The sequence below is a fragment of the Chrysochloris asiatica genome, unplaced genomic scaffold (assembly GCF_000296735.1).
Source record: "Chrysochloris asiatica unplaced genomic scaffold, ChrAsi1.0 scaffold00003, whole genome shotgun sequence".
Classification (NCBI taxonomy): Eukaryota; Metazoa; Chordata; class Mammalia; order Afrosoricida; family Chrysochloridae; genus Chrysochloris; species Chrysochloris asiatica.
The window spans coordinates 29,871,149-29,877,148 of NW_006408521.1; the positions used below are offsets into that span (position 1 = coordinate 29,871,149).

General features: G+C 44.5%; 1 protein-coding gene across 1 annotated transcript in view; it reads right to left on the reverse strand.

Moving 5' to 3' along the window:
• The window catches only part of ARL3 (ADP-ribosylation factor-like 3), a 45,863-nt gene that overhangs the window by 741 nt on the left and 39,122 nt on the right, over positions 1-6,000 (reverse strand). The window lies entirely within an intron of this gene.

Here is a 6,000-nt window from a genome sequence, read left to right on the forward strand (position 1 = left end):
TGTGTTACTAGACACACTGTGTAGTGTGCGTTTTACCCTTCTCGGTATAGCACTACCGAGGGCCTGCCGGCTTTAAGCATTACCAAGCAGACAGACTGGAGAGAAGGTTCCTCTAAAGGCACAGTGACCTTGAAAATGTCCTCTCCTAGAAGGCTGGAGAAGGACAGAGGTAAAAAACCTACAATGCCTAGAGCCACCTGGCAGGTGGCATGCTTTCTCCTGCTGCCAGACCTGTCAGCAATGACCTCCTTTTCAACCTCCTTTAGAGCCACACCTGAACTGCAAGCTCTCCCTGTCCCCAGAGTCCCCCCGACCTTCAGGGGTAGCAGAGTTGCCTCAGAACAGAACCTGAGTTCTCTGTGTCGCATCTGCAGCACGTTTGCTGAGGCACCGGTGGGACTTGCACCTATCGGGGCATCCGGGACATGCGAACTCCCACATTCCCTGTGACCATGGAGTGAGTGGCTGAACCAGAACAGCTGAGACAGCTTCAACTAATAAATATCAGCTGACACCCTTGGCCATTCGGAACATTAATCCCATAAACAACACATCACAGCAAAACCACCAGCAGGCATCCGATCTCCTGGCTAATCTGACCATAACCTGAATTTACAGTGATTAAAACTCTGTCTGATGCCATCAGAGCACTTGGGCGGGAGCAATAGAGGACCTACCGGCTGTCCCAGAGTGGACCCTGTGACATTTGCCAAGATGAGGCCTGCCAGGGCCCAAAGCCCAAAGGTGGAGAGCACCGGCAGAGGTGGGGGAAAGTGGGATGCCACATGCCTTTCCAATTACAACTGGGTCAGCTACTTACTCGGAAAAGCTGAGGCCAATTTTAAGACCACTTTATGAAAAGAATTAATTTAAATAGGAGCATGTTTAATTTTAGTAGCTAATTGGTTTCCAGGAAAAAAAATGATCACCTGCCAGGAGACAAAAAAGATTTCACAAATAGGAGAGGGCTGAGTAAGATAGCCATCTTCTCTTTGCCTGTGAAGCTGAACAGCTCAGCACTCTGGAGCCTTTCACCTTCAGCAACCCGCACAAACACGGGCAGAGGTGCGCATCTCACTATTTGCTCCTTTACAAAGACTCGCCCTATTTTATCAAACCATCTTCTCAGAGAAATCAAACAACAGTGTTCCCACATTATATGAATACCATCTTTTTTTTTTTCTCGTTTTATAGATGATTATGGAGGGGGCAGTTTCCTTTTATTATATGTAATGGAACATGAAGGCAGGCAAAGAGATAGGAAAAATATTTACTCAGCTGCAGGCACCCACAGCAGAAGGTGGAGGGTAAGGGGTAGCTTTATCTTAGGCATCAGTTATGGAGGCAGAGGGGGTTTCAATGGTAGAGTCCTGCTGAGGGCAGTGTGTTTCTCCAGATGTCTGTGAGCCAGCAGTGGCTGAACCCTTCCAGCCTGTCTGGCTAACAGAGGGTGCTCACAGGACAGCACCCACTGGCCTCTGGGTCTCTACAGCTGCCACGGGCAACTTGAAGGAGTGTGGGAAGATGGGGAATTATTAGGGGGCGGGAGAAAGATGAGGCTTTCTACTCCCGTAAAGATTTACACCCTTGGAAACCCTGTACAGGGTCGCTATGGGTCGGAACCGACTCGACGGCACTTAACAACAACAACAACAGAGGAGGTCCCAAGGAGCTCTGGTAGCGTTGTGGTTACGAGTCAGGCTGCTAACCTCAAGGTCAGCAGTTTGAAACTACCAGCTGTTCCATGGGAGAAAGATGAGGCTTTCTGCTTCCATAAAGATTTACAGCCTCGGAAACCCTATGCAGGTTCCCTATGAGTCAGCACTAATTCCCAGGCACATCACCACCACCACCACCCCTAGACGAGGTCTCTCCCTTTCTGAAATGCCTAGTGATTGTCTGGGAATCGTGGCTTTCTAAAGAAGCTGAGCTGAGGGTGGGAAGGCAGGAAGAATCAAAGGTGGCTGATACCTCTTAAATCAGGGGCAAGTTGCCCACTGGCAAGGAAAGCTAAAAGTGTTGTCTAAGTGAGAACTGACTCCATGGCACACTACCACCACCATCACCAAGATGCCTGAAAGGGTACAAGGCAGACTTGCTCGATGTTATATTCACAGAAGCTAGCAACAGACCATTTCTACCTGTTAAATTAACAGTAACAGCCAACCTCTAAGGGCTAACTATGTTCCTAGCACAGTTTTAAGCATTTAACACAAACTAATCCTTTAGATCAACCTATGAAGTTGTTGAGTGCCGACTCATAATGACACTGTGTAGGGCTTCTGAGGAGCAGCTGGTAGGTTTGAACAGCCAACCTTGTGGTTTAGCTGCCTAGTGCTTAACCTACAGCATCATACCAGAATGCTGGAGATTTGAGGCTAGCCCCTCAGACAAGCCTCCTCCATGCTGCAGCTCTGAATGTTCCAGCAGCTGTTTTTGGCCACTCAACTTCAAGATTCCTGGGCTGAGTGTGGAAGGTTGGTTATTTACCTGGCTGCAGGGTCCCAGCATATTACCCACCCGGACTACAGCCTGCAGTGGAAACATTACCTTTACAGACAACAGAGTAGCAAGGGGAGGAACCTTCTGCCACTGCTCATGTTTAAATTACGGCTTTGCACCACTCTAGCCTTATTTGGCAAGGCTTTGTTTTGTTTTTTAACAGAAGACTCAGAAAAGGTGATCATTTACTTGAAACAGGTTACTGCTCTGACTCCAACCTCCAACAGAAGGAAATGAACTCATAGATTTATTTAATGGTTGAACCTTTATTGTTAAAAACTGGTCTGACGAATTTTCTGCACATCTGCTCTTCATCATGAGGATGACAATCTTACAGTCTGAAGAGTATTTCCTTTCTTCCCTCCCACACCTTCCCCTGGCCAATCTTGCTGAAACTGAATTTGAATTGATTAGCTTCAATAATGGAGACTAAAGAGAGACATCAAACCTCAAACACTGAGCTTTATTTGGCCTCCTGGGGAGGAAATAAATTTCAGCATGGCACAATGTCATTCCTTACTATAACCACTGGGAAAAATATAAGACTGTCCCTAACCAGATGGGTGGGAACTTACTAGTGACAGAATTGAAGAGAGGATGCTTCTTTATTGGAAGAATGCTCTTACGGCACTGCTCTTTTTAATTTGATCTCCCCACAATGCATCCATCACTGCTGTACGGTCGGAAGGAAGCAGTGGCGGCCATGGTTGGGTGGGTCTGGTTTTTAAAGCCACGAAGACTGCGCGGTCACATCCCTAATTGCTTCAAGATGGTTAGGAGCTCAGACCCTTGCTGAGCAATGTGGCCTACCCCATTGTGCCATTAGGCCCCCAGGGTCAGGGAGCAGCTGGATACAGCATACATAAAATATTGTTTGCTAGTACTGGTTGTTTTCTGGGCACTGTACCGGAGAGGTAGCAAAATTACATGTCCTGAACTTGCATTCTTAGTCTACTGAAGTGTTTGAAATTTAAAAAATAAACCTGAGGTCTGGCTAGCAGATAAGCAGTTCTGTGCACCTTTGGTGACAATCACAAGGGATGCCACACCTAGAGAGAGAGTGGTAAATGTAATTTTTTAAAATAATGACATTTTAAGGGGAAAGTCCCCTAGATCAAGAAAAAAGAAAACGCAACAACAAACTGGGTGAGTGAATGTTCAGTGTTGATCTGCAAGGCCAACTCTGAAGTCCAGCTCCCATATCAGTATGAGAACTGCATACCCTTTCTAGGTAAGGGAAACCCCTGTGAATGGAATCATTGCTCTTGTTGGTGTATGAAAGAGAAGTCATGTGGGATAGATGGAAAAAGAAAAGGTGAGCAGGAGTTGGTGGCAAGGAAAACAGAAGCATCCAGGAGAACTTTCTGCTAGTTCACAGCTATTTGGGTAGGCAGATGTCTGTTATGACGAGGCTAGCTGTTGTGTTGTTAAGTGCCCTGAGTGGGTTCCAACCCATAGTGACCCTGTATAGGGTTTCTAAGGAGAAGTTAGGCTACAGACCAAGTTAAAATTGCTGATCTCTGGTTAAAAAGGAAATTCAAATCTAATATCATTTTAACTGTATGCACACATAAACACAACATGATGTAATACTGAAATTACAACAGTAAAGTAAGCTGTGATTTGGGGTTCAACTTGGAGTTTGTGATGAAAGGAGTTGATTTCTCTATACCTCTGACTCTAAGCCATTTTGTTCACTGTATTTTCTAGGCACCCAAGAGAAAAGAAAAGAACAAGCGTCCCCGGGCTAAATGTTATATATACACTAGGAGAGGCCCTAGCAACTCTGGCTTGGTCACAAGGGCACAGAGGGACACTTCCTTCATGTTTATGAGGGAGTTTTAGGTTAGCCCTTGAACGCATTATTCAGTTTCTCTTCTTTCTGCCATCATTCACTTGACATAACTGAGTCTCTTCTGATCATTTCTCTGGACTGTAGGCGTCTCAGCAGATCAGTGTCCAAGACTGATGTTCTTCTCCAGTGTCTCGTGCCCTATACCTATTCTGGCTCCTGACAATTTCCCATGAGAACCTACTTTAATTATAAGATAGGCCTGCTTCCTAGTCATCATCAGCCAGGCAAACACAGACCTGTTCTGAACTCCCTGGAAGCTCTCGAAAGTCCATTTCTACATCCAGAACTGGGGCTGGTAAACAACCCATGATATTATAGCCTTTCCTTGTGAGAACTATATAGATATTTGCCTGAAGAATATCAAGGGGAAGAAGACCCTGAAATCCATTCCAGGAATTAGAACCTTTCATAATCTCAAATGAGAAAAGCTCTACCTACACTGCCAGTCTGGAGGGACAGAACTCCAGCAAACTGCTGTTTTGGTTGTTTCCTCATCACCCACCCATGGGTACCTGTTATTTCTCATTGTTAAGACTGGTCTCTAGGACACATTGTGATTAAACACTCACAATGTAGATGCTGTCTGCAAAAACCTGAAACTGCAACAAAACTTCTACAGGTTTTTTGACCTTTGCACATTTATTTTCAGGGTCCTTTAAGCTGTTGTACCAGATGTTATCTGACCCATTTAGTGTTGATCATTTTAAAGCTTTGCCTATTACTGACGAGCTTCTCGGGGGCAGGAAAAGGTTAGCTAGGAGTTTAGGGAGTTTTAGTATTTATAACATAGTACCTATGTCTACAGTCCTGGTGTGGCACTGTAGGATAAGCACTGAACTGCTAACTGCAAGGTTGGTGGCTCAAACCCACCATTCGCTCCTTGGAAAGCCTATACAGGGTCACTGAGTCAGAACCAACTTTACAGCACTTAACAACAGTAGCAACATCTATATCTGAAAGTGAACCCCAAATAATTAGGTCCTATGGACTATTTTCTGGAGTGCTGGTATGGCACTGCAGGCCAATGCATCAGACTGCAAAGTCATTTGAACTACAAGGTCGGTGGTTCAAGCTCACTAGCTGCTCCTTGGAAACCCTATACAGGGTCACTATGGGTCAGAATTGACTCCACGGCACTTAACAACAACAAATATATTATTTTCTAATGAAGCCTTTGAGTTTTTTAGGAACACTTTGAGCATTAATTAATAAGAATCATTAAAGGCCAGCACTTACATGCAGCAAGCAGGAATTTTATTTAAGTGATTCTAAAATGAAAACCAAGAAACTGGCTGAGTAGGTAAGAGGTTAGGTTAGGGCCATTACCTGAGGGAGGGGAACCGGGCCATCAGTGTCTCACACTGAAGTGTTTCCACAGACAAACTCTGAGCCCTTTCTCCAGTCCCTAAAGGTTACCACTAAAGGACAATTGACAGTCAGATTCCCTTCTTAATTAACATTTTTATTAAATAACCCATTTCAAATAATGGTTAAATTCTCTAAATTTATATCATTCTATTAACCATAATCTAATCTCATTAACCTTGAAATCCCAGTCTTAACTACCCAATTCTATACACCATGGTACTATCTATGAATTAAATGACCTTCAAACTATTTCTACTCCAAATAAAATCATCTTT